The 15,500-nt window shown below is 40.7% G+C and overlaps 1 protein-coding gene across 3 annotated transcripts in view; it reads right to left on the bottom strand.

Moving 5' to 3' along the window:
- Positions 1-15,500, bottom strand: part of SF3B1 (splicing factor 3b subunit 1) — a 61,990-nt gene that overhangs the window by 45,730 nt on the left and 760 nt on the right. The window lies entirely within an intron of this gene.

The raw sequence follows: 15,500 nt of genomic DNA on the forward strand, positions 1-15,500 counted from the left end.
TCTCCTCCCTTAGCAGGCCCAGCATTTCCTTGGCTAGGTGATGTGTGACTTAACCGCAGTTATTGGTCTGTTGTCCAGGAAGGAAAATTCTTGAGTGGAGCACCTGTCTTCTAATAAGTCAAAGGTTTCTGTATCTTCTTCAAGCAAAGAGGGAGCACTAGCTTTTTCACAGAGAGGATTAGGCCACATCTGTAGGCCCAGAGGATTCAGGGGAACCTAGGATTTCAAGTTGCCTGGGTGCACTGACCCAGATGCCCTGATCCTATTTCTCCTGATTGAAATCCTTCCCAATCAGTGCCCTCACTTTGTATAAAAGGAATGCTGAGGCTGAAAATTTTGTCCACATTTGGAGCTCTGCTTTTTTTAAAATTATTATTAGTTTGCAGAAATGGCTGAGTTTTTCTCTTTTTCTTTTAATATTTATTTGGTTGCGCTGGGTCTTACTTGCTGCATGCAGCCTCCTTAGTTGTGGCATGTGAACTCTTAGTTGCAGCATACATGTGGGATCTAGTTCCCTGACCAGGGATTAAACCCGGGCCCCCTGCACTGGGAGCGTGGAGTCTTATCCACAACGCCACCAAGGAAGTTCCTGGAGTTCTGCAACTTTTTTTTTTTTAAAATAAATTTATTTATTTTTAAAATTTATTTATTACTTTTGGCTGTGTTGGGTCTTCATTGCTGCATGCAGGCTTTCTCTAGTTGTGGCGAGCGGGAGCTACTCTTCATTGTGGTGCTCGGGCTTCTCATTGCAGTGGCTTCTCTTGTTGAGGAGCACAGGCTCTAGGCACGTGGGCTTCAGTAGTTCCGACACGTGGGCTGCAGTAGTTGTGTCTTGCGGGCTCTAGAGTGCAGGCTCAGTAGTTGTGGCACATGGGCTCAGTTGCTCTGCAGCATGTGGGAATCTTCCCAGACCATGGCTCGAACCCATGTCCCCTGCATTGGTAGGTGGATTCTTAACCACTGCGTCACCAGGGAAGCCCTGCCACTCTTAAGTCCTGGACCTGACCATCAGCCTTTTTTGCTCTCTGGCTGGAGACAGAGACAATGAGACTCTCCTTATATACTACCAATGATGCCCTCCAGCTTTAACACTTAACAATTTCTTAGTGATTAATCAGTCTCAGCCTTTCAGTGTCTGTCTCCCAATATCTCAATAGGAGCTATTAGCGCTCCACCTACCACCAGTAAGAGGGTCCTCATTGTCAGCCAGACTGCAGGTGATCCAGATCTAAAAAATCCCATTTTAGAGTCTTCTTTCTTGGATCACAGGTTGGGATCCCTATGAAGCAGACTCTGAGATGGAGATTTGCATCCAGAGGGAATCAGAATCGGGCAGAAGCAGCAGCTGAACTGCCACTCAGTTGCAACAAAGACCTCAATTCTATGGGGAACTCTGTAGATGTTTTGGCCCTTTAGAGTTGTCCCAAATTGGGGCAAGGGAGTTGAGGCTTTATACTCCCATATCAACATGATTTTGGATGTGAGCTTCCCCGGGCAGAGGGCATGACCTTGGGAGAGGCAGCTTTCTTTTAACTACGAGCAATACCCAGAGAGGGATGCATCAGAGGGCTGTCACCCAAAGAACTTCCAACAGCTCTAGTTATGAGAGGAGAGAGAAAGGAATCTGGGCAGCCTATAGCATCCACTACAAGTAAACAAACGTGTCTTCCATGAGATGACAATGATGCAGCCAGATAGAGGATGACACTATCCCCTAAGGATGTGAACCTCAAAGAAGACTGGGCTTTCACAAAAAGTGGATAAATAATGGTCTGAAAGCAGTAGTGAGGAGTGATGGACACAAGGGTCCTGCTCTCTTGACCTTGAGGTACACAGGTAGTACACAGGTGGTAGATGGGTTGGCAAATGCCCCTTCCCAAAGTTCTCAAAAACCATCTTCTTTCTTGGAATGGTGATTAATTGAAAATAATTTTTAAAATCATTTTTCTTTCTTCATGGCAATTTATCAAGTTATGCCTCTCCAGGAGTCTCTACATGTGGAAATTGGAGGGGTGAGAACATGCACATGCTCTCAGTTCTGAAACCTTCTTTCTCTCCCACTAATGCAGTGATTCTCAAACTCTAAGAGCACTCAAGTCCCTGAGGAGTTTCTTTTTTTAAAAAATATTTATTTATTTATTTATTTTGGCTGCACTGGGTCTTAGTTGCAGCACACACCATCTCTGTTGGGGCATGCGAGATCTTTAGTTGCAGCACATGGACTTCTTAGTTGCGGCATGTGGACTCTTAGTTAAGGCATGCGGACTTCTTAGTTGGGGCGTGCATGCAGGATCTAGTTCCCTAGTCAAGGATGAAACGCGGCCGCCTTGCATTGGGAGCTTGGAGTCTTACCCACTGGACCACCAGGGAAGTCCCCCTGAGGAGCTTCTTAAAAGTGTAGGTTATAAACCAAAATTCCAGAGAGTGATTCAGTGAATTTGAGGTGAAGCCCAAGAGTTGATCATCTTTACAGGTGGCCTACTACCATGCATTGAGAAACACTGCATATCAAAGCCTCTTTTCTCATCTATATCTGAATTCTGGGTGAAGGCAGACAGATCTCCCATGTTCCATGGTCAGAAAGAGAAATAAATGTACCCAGTGTTCAGCAGCCACCCACCCCCACCCACTTTTAGATAAAATGTGCCTTTGGGTGAGAAAGAATAAGCAGCATCGATATGAGAGAAAAAGCACAGAAGAGCTTTACAGGGAGCCAAACTTCAGCCAAGGCAATTGTTCTCAACGCCACAGGATGCAACACCTCCTTTATTCTCCTGAAATAAAAATCATAGAGAATATAACCTGATCATTCTGAAATATCAATACCCTAACTGAAATATAAATAAAAGAAAAATGCTTATGATAAAAAGATATATTGAGGAGTAGGAGATTTTATGAATCACAGGTTAAAGTTTCCAGAGGCATAAAGGAAAGGTTTAAGAGTGAAAATCAGGAAAGAGGAAGCACTCAACTGTATAATAATGAGGCTAAAGGAGAGAATGACTATTAGAGGGACTCTTAACTTAGACATTGAGCAAGGATAACAAGCAGAGGTATCTTGCTATTAGGTTGTCAACATAAATGGTCCTGGGAATCCTCAGGTGGGTGGAGCTAAAGCAGGGTTAAACGGACTCTCATGCCACAGTCTTCTATGGCAAGGGACAGCAAACTCTGGCCCATCAGCCATATTTGGCTGCCATCTTTATTTTTATATTTGGTGGTAAAATATGTATAACATAAAAATACCATTTTAATCATTTTTAAGTATACCATTCAGTGCATTAAGTACATTCGATGCATTTCTACATTAAGTACAAACTATTGTGCAACTATCACAACTATATATATCCAAACTTTTTTATCACCCCAAGCAGAAACTCTGTAACTATTAAGCAACAATTTCCTATTCCCCCTTCCCCTGAGTCCCTGGCAATGTCTAATCTGTCTATACAAACTTGCCTTTTCAAGATATTTCATGTAAAGTGGAACCATACAATATTTGTCCTTTTGTGTCTGGCTTATTTCACTTAGCATATTTTCAAGGTTCATCCATGTTGCAGCATGTCAGAACTTTTTTTTTAATAGATGGTTATTGGAGTATAATTGCTTCACAATACTGTGTTAGTTTCTGTTGCACAACAAAGTGAATCATCCATACGCATACACCTGTCCCCATACCCTCTCTCTCTTAAGCCTCCCTCCCATCCTCCCTATCCCAGCCCTCTAGGTCATCGCAAAGCACCAAGACGATCTCCCTGTGCTATGTTGCTGCTTCCCACCATCCAACTATTTTACATTTGGTAGTGTGTATATGTTGATGCTACTATCACTTCGCCCCAGCTTCCCCCTCCCACCTCATGTCCTCAAGTCCATTCTCTATGTCTACCTCTTTATTCCTGCCCTGCAACTAGGTTCATCAGTACCTTTTTTTTTTTTTTTTAGATTCCATATATATGCGTTAGCATACGGTATTCGTTTTCCTCCTTCTGACTTACTTCACTCTGTATGAGAGACTCTGCCTCACTACAAATAACCCAATTTTGTTTCTTTTTATGGCTGAGTAATATTCCATTGTATATATGTGCCACATCTTCTTTATCCATTCATCTATGGATGGAAATTTAAGTTGGTTCCATGTCTGGCTATTGTAAATAGTGCTGCAATGAACATTGTGGTACATGACTCTTTTTGAATTATGGTTTTCTCAGGGTATATGCCCAGTAGTGGGATTGCTGGGTCATATGGTAGTTCTATTTTTTAGTTTTTTAAGGAACCTCCATACTGTTTTCCATAGTGGTTGTATCAATTTACATTCCCACCAACAGTGCAGGAGGGTTCCCTTTCACCACACCCTTTCCAGTGTTTATCATTTCTAGATTTTTTGATAATGGCCATTCTAACCAGTGTGAGGTGATACCTCACTGTAGTTTTGATTTGCATTTCTCTAATAATTAGTGATGTTGAGCATCTTTTCATGTGCCTCTTGGCCATCTGTATGTCTTCCTTGGTGAAATGTCTGTTTAGGTCTTCCATCCATTCTTTAACTGGATTGTTTGTTTTTTTGATATTGAGCTGTTTGTATATTTTGGAGATTAATCCTTTGTCTGTTGTTTCATTTAAAAATATTTTCTCTCTCTGAGGGTTGTCTTTTTGTCTTGTTTATGGTTTCCTTTGCTGTGCAAAAGCTTTTAATTTTAATTAAGTCCCATTTGTTTATTTTTGTTTTTATTTACATTACTCTAGGAGGTGGGTGAAAAAAGATTTTGCTGTGGTTTATGTCAAAGAGTGTTTTTCCTGTGTTTTCCTCTAAGAGTTTTATAGTGTCTGGTCTTACATTTAAGTCTTTAATCCATTTGGAGTTTATTTTTGTGTATGGTGTTAGGTAGTGTTCCAATTTCATTCTTTTACACATAGGTGTCCAGTTTTCCCAGTACCACTTATTGAAGAGGCTGTCTTTTCTCCATTGTATGTTCTTGCCTCCTTTGTCATAAATTAGGTGCCCATATGTGCGTGGGTTTATCTCTTGGCATTCTATCCTGTACCATTGATCTATATTTCTGTTTTCGTGCCAGTACCATACTGTCTTGATTACTGTAGCTTTGTGGTATAGTGTGAAGTTGGGGAGCCTGATTCCTCCAACTCCATTTTTCTTTCTCAAGATTGCTTTGGCTATTCGGGATCTTTTGTGTTTCCATATGAATTGTAAAATTTTTTGTTCTAATTCTGTGAAGAATGCCATTTGTAGTTTGATAGGGATTGCATTGAACCTGTAGATTGCTTTGGGTAGTATAGTCATTTTCACAACATTGATTCTTCCAATCCAAGAACATGGAGAACTTCATTCTTTTTAAGGCTGAGAAATGTTTCATTTTATATATATATAAATGTCACATTTTGTTTATCCATTCTTCTCATTCTTCTATTGATCGACATGGGTTATTTCCACCTTTCGGCTATCATAAATAATGCTGCAGTGAACACTGTTGTACAAATACCTGCTGAGTCTTTGTTTTCAATTCTTTTGGGTGTATATATACCTGGGAATTGAATTGCTGAGTCATAATTCTATGTTTAGTTTTTTGAGTAACTACCAAACTGTTTTCCAAAGCAGCTACACCATTTTACATTCCCACTAGCAATGCATGAAGAATCCAATTTCTCCACATCCTCACCAACACTTTCTTTTCATAGCTATTCTAATAGGTGTGAAGTGGTATTTCATTGCAGTTTTTATTTTTTTTATTTTTTATTTTTTTGCGGTACGTGGGCCTCTCACTGTTGTGGCCTCTCCCGTTGCGGAGCACAGGCTCCGGACGCGCAGGCTCAGCGGCCATGGTTCACTGGCCCAGCCGCTCCGCAGCATGTGGGATCTTCCCGGACCGGGGCACGAACCCGTGTCCCCTGCATTGGCAGGTGGACTCGCAACCACTACGCCACCAGGGAAGCCCCTCATTGTAGTTTTAATTTGCATTTGCCTATTGGCTAAGGATGTTTAGCATCTTTTCATATGTTTATTGGCCATTTGTGTATCTCCTTTGGAGAAATGTCTATTCAAGTCTTTCGCCCATTTATTAATTGAGTTGGGTTTGGGTTTTTTTTGTGTGTGTGGTTATTGTTAACCACAGATACATACATACATATATATATATATATATATATATATATATATATATATAAATCTGCCTCCAGTTCCTAGCACAGAGCTTCTAAAACCCCTGAGCCCTTGTAAAACCCTGAGTGATAAAAGCACTAGGAGCATCTCCTGTTCAAATATTTGGTCTTTGAGTGTCCTTGAAACAGAACTACTAAAACCTTTAGTGAATTCCTAAGGGAGAAGAGCGCTAGGAGCATCTTTTATTCTATTGAGGCAACTCTGAGAGGGCTCCTGGATGGCTACTAGATTGGGGGTTGTCACCAGAAAGACCAAGTCATAATTAGAAGCTTGGAATTTCCAGTCATCCACTCCTCACTTCTCCAAAGAGGGGGGGCTGGAAATGGAGTAAATAATTGATCATGTCTATGTGATGAAGCCTCCATAAAATTCCAATAGTATGGGGTTCAGAGAGCTTCCAGGTTGGCAAACACATGCATGCCGGGAAGGTGACACACACCAACTCCATGAGGACAGAATCTCCTGCACTCGGGACCCTCCAGGACCTCACCCTATGTATCTCTTCATCTGGCTGTTCATCTGTATCCTTTATCACACCTTTAATAAACTAGTTAACATAAGTGTTTTCCTGAGTTCTGTGAGCCTCTCAAAAAAATTAATCAAAGTTGGACTTCCCTGGTGGTCCAGTGGTTAAGACTCCATGCTTCCAATGCAGGGGGCAACGGTTTGCTCCCTGGTCGGGGAAGTTCCACATGCCATGGGATGTGGCCGAAAATAAATAAAATAATTTTTAAAAATTAATTGAACCTGAGTAGAGGGTTATGGGAACCTCTGATTTGTAGCCAAACCAGACAGAAGTTGTGGGTAACCTGGGAACCTACTACTTGTGATTGGCATATGAAGTAGGGCGGGTGCAGTCTTGTGGGACTAAGCCCTTAGCCTGTGAGATCTGACACTATCTCCGGGTAGACAGTGTTAGAATTGAGTTAAACTGTAAGACACCCAGCTGGTGTCAAAGAGAATTACTTGGTGTGGGACAAACCTCCACACATTTGGTGACAAAAAGTGAATTGTTTTGTATGAGTAGCAAAGGAGACACACAGGAGAAATACATAGGTGGGAAACTGAGGTTTTCTAATTCACTATGTGTTGACTTTCACCCTGTTGACAGTGTCTTTTGATTCTCCACGTTTTAATTTTGATGAAGTCCAACTTATCTTTTTTTTTTCTTCTGTTGCTTGAGCATTTGGTGTCATATCCAAGAAATCATTGCCAAATCCAATGTCATGAATATTTTAGTTATGATTCCAAAAAACAATGTATATTATAAATTATTCAAATAGTACCCCCAAAAAATATATAAAATGAAAAGTAAAAGCCTTACTTCACATGTCTCATTCCCCAATGGTTAAGTGTATTTTATGTATTCATTAATTAATGTTATACATATACAAACACATTCAGTATATATATTATTTAATTTTTACACCAGATTCTTAAAAGGAAGACTGTTTAAGAAGGGGGATGTTGGCAGAAATTACATACTATAAAATCACAAATTATTCCAAAAAGGAAAGAGTTCAAACACAAAGATGCTAGTATGAATAAATAAGAAGCATCTTGATAAAATCAGACTTTAAAAAAGGTCAAAAGATGATAGGAGGCCTACATAAGAAAAATAAATCAGTAGCTTCTGGGTCAGTGAATACATGGAGATTGGGGAGAGTGGCACACTCAGAGATGGAAGCTTAGGGCTTCCCTGGTGGCACAGTGGTTAGGAATCCGCCTGCCAATGCAGGGGACATGGGTTCAAGCCCTGGTCCAGGAAGATCCCACATGCCGTGGAGCAACTAAGCCCGTGCGCCACAACTACTGTGCCTGGGCTCTAGAGGCCGCGAGCTACAACTACTGAGCCCATGTACCACAGTTACTGAAGCCTGTGCGCCTAGAGCCCGTGCTCTGCAACAAGAGAAGCCACCACAATGAGAAGCCTGCGCACCGCCAATGAAGAGTAGCCCCTGCTTGCCGCAACTAGATAAAGCCCGTGCGCAGCAACAAAGACCCAATGCAAGCATAAATAAATATATATATATATAAAAAAAAAAACGAGATGGACGCTTCAAGTCCCTTCCCACATAACCTTGCCCTAAGCATTTCTTCCATCTGACTCCATATTCCTGAGTAATATTCTTCTATAATCAACTGGTAATCTAAGGATATACTGAGTAAAGATGCAGGGGAATGTGGAATATGCCTTGAAGACCTGTAGCAGAGAGATACTATAGCACGACTGCCTTGTCTATGCATATATCATAAAGGCTGCATCAGTGAATGGTTTGAAGTACAGTTGATCCTTGAACAACATGAGTTTGAACTGCAAGGGTCTGCTTACAGGGGTTTTTTTCTTTCTTTTTTTTAAAATAAACATTTATTTATTTATGGCTGCTTTGGGTCTTCGCTGCTGCGTGCGGGCTTTCTCTAGTTGCGGTGAGCAGGGGCTACTCTTCATTGGCGGTGCGCAGGCTTCTCATTGTGGTGGCTTCTCTTGTTGCAGAACACGGGCTCTAGGCGCGCGGGCTTCAGTAACTGTGGTACATGGGCTCAGTAGTTGTGGCTCGCAGGCTCTAGAGCGCAGGCTCAGTAGTCATGGCACATGGGCTTAGTTGCTCCGCGGCATGTGGGATCTTCCCGGACCAGGGCTCGAACCTGTGTCCCCTGCATTGGCAGGCAGATTCTTAACCACTGCGCCACCAGGGAAGCCCTGGGTTTTTTTCAATAGTAAATACTACAGTGCTACACAATCCACATCCACAGTTGCTCGAACCTGAGGATGCAGAAGCATGGATATAGAGGAGCCAAGTGTAGGGAGGGCCGACTGTAAGTTATACTCGGAGTTTAGACTATGAGGGTCAGCACTCCTAACCCCCGAGGTGTTCAAGGGTCAAGAGTCAATAGATCTTGGCCTGAGCACCCTTCAGATTAAGCATCAGATTCCTGTCTTATAGGTTTTCTTGTCTTTTGAAGGTGCTTGAAAAACAGAGAGGATGTGAAGATCTGTCTCTGGTAAAACAAAAACAAAAATGAAGACATACTCAGCCAGAAATCTGAGTCCTCTGAGACTCAAGAACATGGAGACAAACAATCATACAGGAAAAAATATATTGCTGAAAAGAGTACAATTACCACAGAACTCAGTGTAACAAACTTGCATATAAAGGACACACAGGGATTTTGAAAATGCTGCATATCTCTAAATAGTCATCTATATAGGTAATACTGATAAACATTTTGCATTCAGATGCCAGAGTTAACTGATTTAAAAGTTGATTTACTATTAAATTCTCAGAGCTGTGCAACTAGTTGTGTTTTTTTAGTTTGGGATCTCTATTTTTCCCAACATGATGTTTCTGCATTCATCTATTCTTAAATTGAAGACTACATAATTTACTTCTTATAAATAAGTCTTAAATGTGAACCAAGAAATGTAATCAAGCAGTAAAACATTCTCTGAATGTATACCATGATCTCAATTCTTCTTTTTTCCCCCCAAGAGTGGAAAATAAACTTCTACATAAGAAAGCTAAAAGATATTAATAGTTTTAAAGTTTTAACAATATCAGGATGCAGTCCAAAGAGTAAATCAAGTGCATAATTACATTTTAATTAATCAAATCTAGGATTGTCTACTGAATTGCAATTTATTAAATCTATTGTGTCCTCTTAAATAAAACTTCTAAACAGTTAATCAACAATGAATCATCGTGTAGCTATGTAACTTTTCTTTTAAGCTATGCACTTTAAAAAAAATACCAATTACCAATTTTAAGTGCTGCTACCTACAGCAACTTTAACAGGTATTTTCATTTGTACTTTTCAAGTAATTATTTTACTGTGCTTTGCATCTCCAGGCAGTTTTCCCATACTTGGGTAAAATGTTTAGCAGGTTATAAACTTAGTAACTTATAAAGATGATAAAATAAAATTTTCTTGAGTGGAAAAAAAAGAAACTTAAAAGTGTCAGAAACCTATAACAGGGCTTCCCTCGTGGCGCAGTGGTTGAGAGTCTGCCTGCCGATGCAGGGGACACCGGTTCGTGCCCGGGTCCGGGAAGATCCCACATGCCGCGGAGTGGCTAGGCCCCTGAGCCATGGCCGCTGAGCCTACGCGTCCGGAGCTTGTGCTCCACAACGGGAGAGGCCACAACAGTGAGAGGCCCGTGTACCACAAAAAAAACAAAAAGAAAAACACCTATAACAATAGTGTAAGAAAGGCTAAAACTCTCAGTGAGCTGAGGCTTATGATGAAATACTAAGATAAATAAAAAAGCTCTTGTTTGGAGCAAGAATAATAAAACCAATTCTGAGGTGGATGGTTCAATCTAACAGAAGACAAAGTGAACTCCCCAATTCATTTGTTTCTTTGTTTTCTATTAAGAAAAATAATCCCAAAACTAAAAGGAAAAAAATATGAGTAAAACAGAAATGGGCTTCATTTAAATGAGGCAAGGTAACAGTAAGAGAGTACCTGACAGCTTTAAGTGAGGGCAGGTGTCCTGGCCTCAACCAACCACATCCCACATCCCAAAAGAACTTCCTGACGTACCAAAAGCACTTTTAAGAGCAATCTCAACAAAATGTATTATTTGTGATGGAGGACACAAGATATGAAAGATCTGAAACCCACATTAAGCAAACTGACTAAAGAAATAATGTTTCACACCAAAAAGAGGAGACAGGAGAATAGACATTATGTCTCAGATTTTTAAAATGGTAATCCTAATATAAAATATTTATTCTATTGGCTTCACGTGTTATAGAAACGCCATAGAAACCCCAGTATTTCAGTTGCTTTGTAGTCCAGTGCACATAGACACAATTATAATTCTAACTGTAATTAATTACAATTCTAATTGTATTAGAAACAATTCTAATACAAAATGGTTAGAGTAGTTAGATACGTTTGTGGTATTTTAGGAGGATAGTACGGAAGTATCAAACCATGCTATCTATAGATGTATCTAATCCCTAAGGTGAGGCTTCCTAGGTGGGCTGACACTGGGTCAGTCTCACAGGATGAAAAGGAGTAAGCCAGATGAAAGGGAATAGAGGAGATGGGGTGGGAATAGGAAGGAGGACCTTTAGGAAAAGAGGGCAGTGTAGGCAAAAAAACACCACCGTGTCTGTAGAGGATCTAGAAGCAGTTCTATGTGGCTAGATGCTACAGTATGTGGCAGGGAGCAGCAAAAGGGGAATTCTAGGGTCAGATCAGAAGGTTGGTCATATAACCAGGAAGAAACTGCTTTCTTGATAAACTCTGAATGCCCTGAACTAAAACTTTCTGGATCTGGAAAGCTGAGAAGAGCCCCTAAACTAGGCTGTCACCCTTTGTGGCCCCCCCGGTTGTCAATTATCCTCTTTTCTCTTGCTCAAATTTCTAGTTTTGACTCAGTCTAATTCACCTGTTTTAAAAAACAGTTCTATGGGAATTCCTTGGCGGTCCAGTGGTTAGGACTCCACACTTCCACTGCAGGAGGCATAGGTTTGATCCCTGGTCATGGAACTAAGATCCTGCAACCTGCATGGAGCGACCAAAACAAACAGATCTAAAATTTTAGTATTACAAGGTTGTTGCTACATCTTTCACGACGTCATGCAGGATAAAACAGCTCTCTGACTCAAGTCAAAGACAGGGTTTACTTGCTGGCTATGCTGCTTTCTAGTGTGTGCAAGTTACTTAACATCCCTAAACCTGTTTCCTAAGGTCTTAGTCAATGTGCTGAAGGACTGAATCAAAAAGGCCTCATTGCACCAACACAGATACACCAATATCAACTAGTGCTTCCTCCTCAGAGATCTGAGTCCTAGTTCGTGGGGTTTGGGAGTAGCGGGTGTGTCTCCTTTATGCTTCTTAGGCACTGGCACCAGCCAAGCAGTGCCCTCCCCCTTAGAGATTGGGGTTCCTTCATTTTGGTACCCCTCCACCAAGTTTCTAAGTTCTAATAACACCAACTTCTTCCTTGTTCCCCCAGCCCTAGAGCAGCAAAGAGTCAGGCCTGCCTGCTATCCTTTGAAAGACCTGCCTACAAGGCTGGCCCTTCGCTGGCATTTGGGAACTTGGATTTCAGGTGAGTTTCCAACATTCCCAGAAACGATAAGGCTGTCTCACTGTGCCTAAACTGTGCAAGCAATATGGCTTATGCCAAACAACAGCTTTCCTTGGAGAGTCTGAAATTTAGCACCCAGGTAGAGGGTGCCTGTGTGATCAGCCCCCAGTAAAAACCCTGGTACTGCACTGAGTCTTTTTTTTTTAATCTAAGATGGTCTTTTTTTTTTTTTTTTTTTTGGCTGCACTCGGTCTTCGTTGCTTGTGTGCAGGCTTTCTCTAGATGCAGTGAACAGGGGCTACTCTTCGTGGCGGTGTGCTGGCTTATTGTGGTGGCTTCTCTTGCTGCACAGCATGGGCTCTAGGCGCACAGGCTTCAGTAGTTGTGGCACACTGGCTCTAGAGCATAGGCACAGTAGTCGTGGCGCACGGACTTAGCTGCTCCATGGCATGTGGGATCTTCTGGACCAGGGATCGAACCCGTGTCCCCTGCATTAGCAGGCAGATTCTTAACCACTGTGCCACCAGGGACGTCCCTGCACAGAATCTCTTGATTCTCAGCTTCTCTGGCTGGCAACATTTCACACATGTTGTCAGAACTTGTGTCAGAAGACTTAAGCATGTCACCTTAGTTCTCCAATCACTATTTAACAATGTATTTATATTAAATTTTGTTTAAAATAACTGGTATAATTTCCCTGATTGGTCCCTAACTGACACAGCCAATCAGTAAGGACAAACTGTCTAGTTAATCCCCTTTGATAGCTGATTTTTATTAGAAACTAACATCTGTAATTACAATAATCTCTCGTAATTCAGTTCCTGATTCAGTCAAGGAAGGTGTTCTTTCAACCAAACACTTCACAAAGGTAATCCCTGTAAGAGATCATTGAGCATGCTGGGAAGATTATTCTATTGATCAAAAAGGTGCCAATAATGAGATTATGTTAACTTTGAAAGCTTGCTTTATTTCAGGAGAGAAATATAAGTGATGTTTAAAGGTCTTATTCTGTGGTTAAAATTCATCCTATATTTGTTTCGACCAGAGGCTTGATTAAAAACCGTATTAACACAAAGTCATAGCCATCTCTATTTACCTGAAGACTTTCTGGTTCTGTTCAGTCTGTATTCAGGGTTCTGAAGTGAGCAAAAGGTCAAAGTATATTTCTACGTGGAAGTCAATCAGGAAAATTTCATTTGTAATGATCACATGAAAGGCAGAAATTAAATATACACATTAAATATATGTGTATATATACACATAAGATAGAAGAAATATATATATAGATTTCAAACATCCACAAAAATTAGATACAATACTATTATAAACTCCCAATTATCCATATCCAGTTCAGTAATTATCAACAAATGATCAATTTTGTTTCATACACTCTATTCCTCTACCCCCACTGGATCATTTTAAAGTAAATCACAAACATATTTCACCTGTAATCTTCAGTACAAATCTTTACTGAAGTAAAGATTTCAGTTGAATTTCCCAGTCTTGTATATGTCTTTTAATATTTGGTTTGTTCAAAACAAAATCTAAACAATGCCTCCTAAATCTTATAAATCTACAACAATCCCCCCCACCCCCAATCCTCCTTCTCTACTTGACATTTATTTGTTGAAGAAATTGGCTCATTTGTCCTACAGAATTTCCCATATTCTGTATTTGGCAGATTATATCCCCTCGGTGTCATTTAACATGCTCTTCTATCTCCTGTTTAAACTGGCATACCTAAAAGCTTGACTAGATTCAGATTCAATTATTTTGGCAAGAATGTTTAATAGGTGGCATTGTATCAAATATATTTTTGGAGCATAACTGGTCTGGACTCTAAGGTACTGCTTCCCACAGGTCTCTGCTGAATTTTAATTTACTACCAATCTTTTCCTATTGTATAAACAGATTTTTAGCCCACAATTTATGGAAGCACTGTCATCTACTAAAACTGAACCAGAATTTCTTATCACTTTTAAGCTTCTGACATATTACTCTTTGCTGAGAAGTCCAGTAAGTACCATACATTGTCATCTACTGCAAAGATGCCTTTATCTGCCTTAAAAAAATTTCTTTTAGTGGGGGGGAACTGTTCAATTGGGTGACCCAATTCAGTAGATATTTTCTTATGTCTTGGAAGAGTTCAATAAGAAAATGTTTGGTAAATTTAATAAAAGAAGGCCTTCTATTAAGTTCACAAGTACATCATGTATTGTATTGAAAAATATGTTTAACAGGCTTTCTAGTTAACAATACCAATAGTTTGAAATAGAACTTCGTAGGATGTGGAAGTGTAATGCCTATATTTTGTAGGCAACTTGTAACCACTGTGATGTTGAGTGGGGGAGTAATATAGTAAAGATGTGTTTTAAAGGAAGATATTACTGGTAATATTCAAGCTTTAAGGCAAGAAAAGCAGGGATTGTGTATTTGAAGGTAATCTGATATAGAATTGTCTGGATGCAGCTACAGAATGACCTCAATCAACAAGTACATCCTGTGTTGTATTGAAAAGTGCTTTACAGGGTTTCCCTGGTGGTGTAGTCGTTAAGAATCCACCTGCCAATGCAGGGGACACGGGTTCGAGCCCTGGTCCGGGAGGATCCCACATGCCATGAAGCAACTTAGCCCGTGCGCCACAACTACTGAAGCCCGCCCGCCTAGAGCCCGTGCTCCGCAACAAGCCCATGCACCACAACGGAGAGTAGCCCCTGCTCTCTGCAACTAGAGAAAGCCCGCGCGCAGCAACGAAGACCCAAGGCAGCCAAAAATAAATAAATAAATACATAAATGTATTTAAAAAAAAAGTGCTTGACGTTCTTTGTAGTTGGTGATTTCAACTCACTCCACAAAGCATCTCGTAAGGGATGACTGCAATGAACAAAGCAAGAGTATAAAATAATAATCATACATACACACAGAAGCTGGAATATTTATGTAAATGTAAATCAGATCAAGTCACCTCAATGACTTCCCTTCACACATAGAGTAAAATCCGAAGTTGGTACCACGGCCTCCCAAGTACTATGAAAAAGCCCTCACTACCTCTGATCTCATTTCCTACCACTCTCTTCACTCACTGTGATCCAAAGCCCTTGCTCCTCATAAAACAAGGCAAGAATGTTTCTGTCTGGGGCCTTTGCACTTGCTGTTCCCTCCACCTGAAGATACTTTCCCCTCAAACAGTCATATCGTTCACCTCTTCACTTCATTTAGGCCTCTGTTCATTATCACTTCCTCAGAGGCCCATCTGACCACCTTATATAAAACAGCACCCCACCT

The sequence above is a fragment of the Orcinus orca genome, chromosome 7, assembly GCF_937001465.1.
Source record: "Orcinus orca chromosome 7, mOrcOrc1.1, whole genome shotgun sequence".
Classification (NCBI taxonomy): domain Eukaryota; kingdom Metazoa; phylum Chordata; class Mammalia; order Artiodactyla; family Delphinidae; genus Orcinus; species Orcinus orca.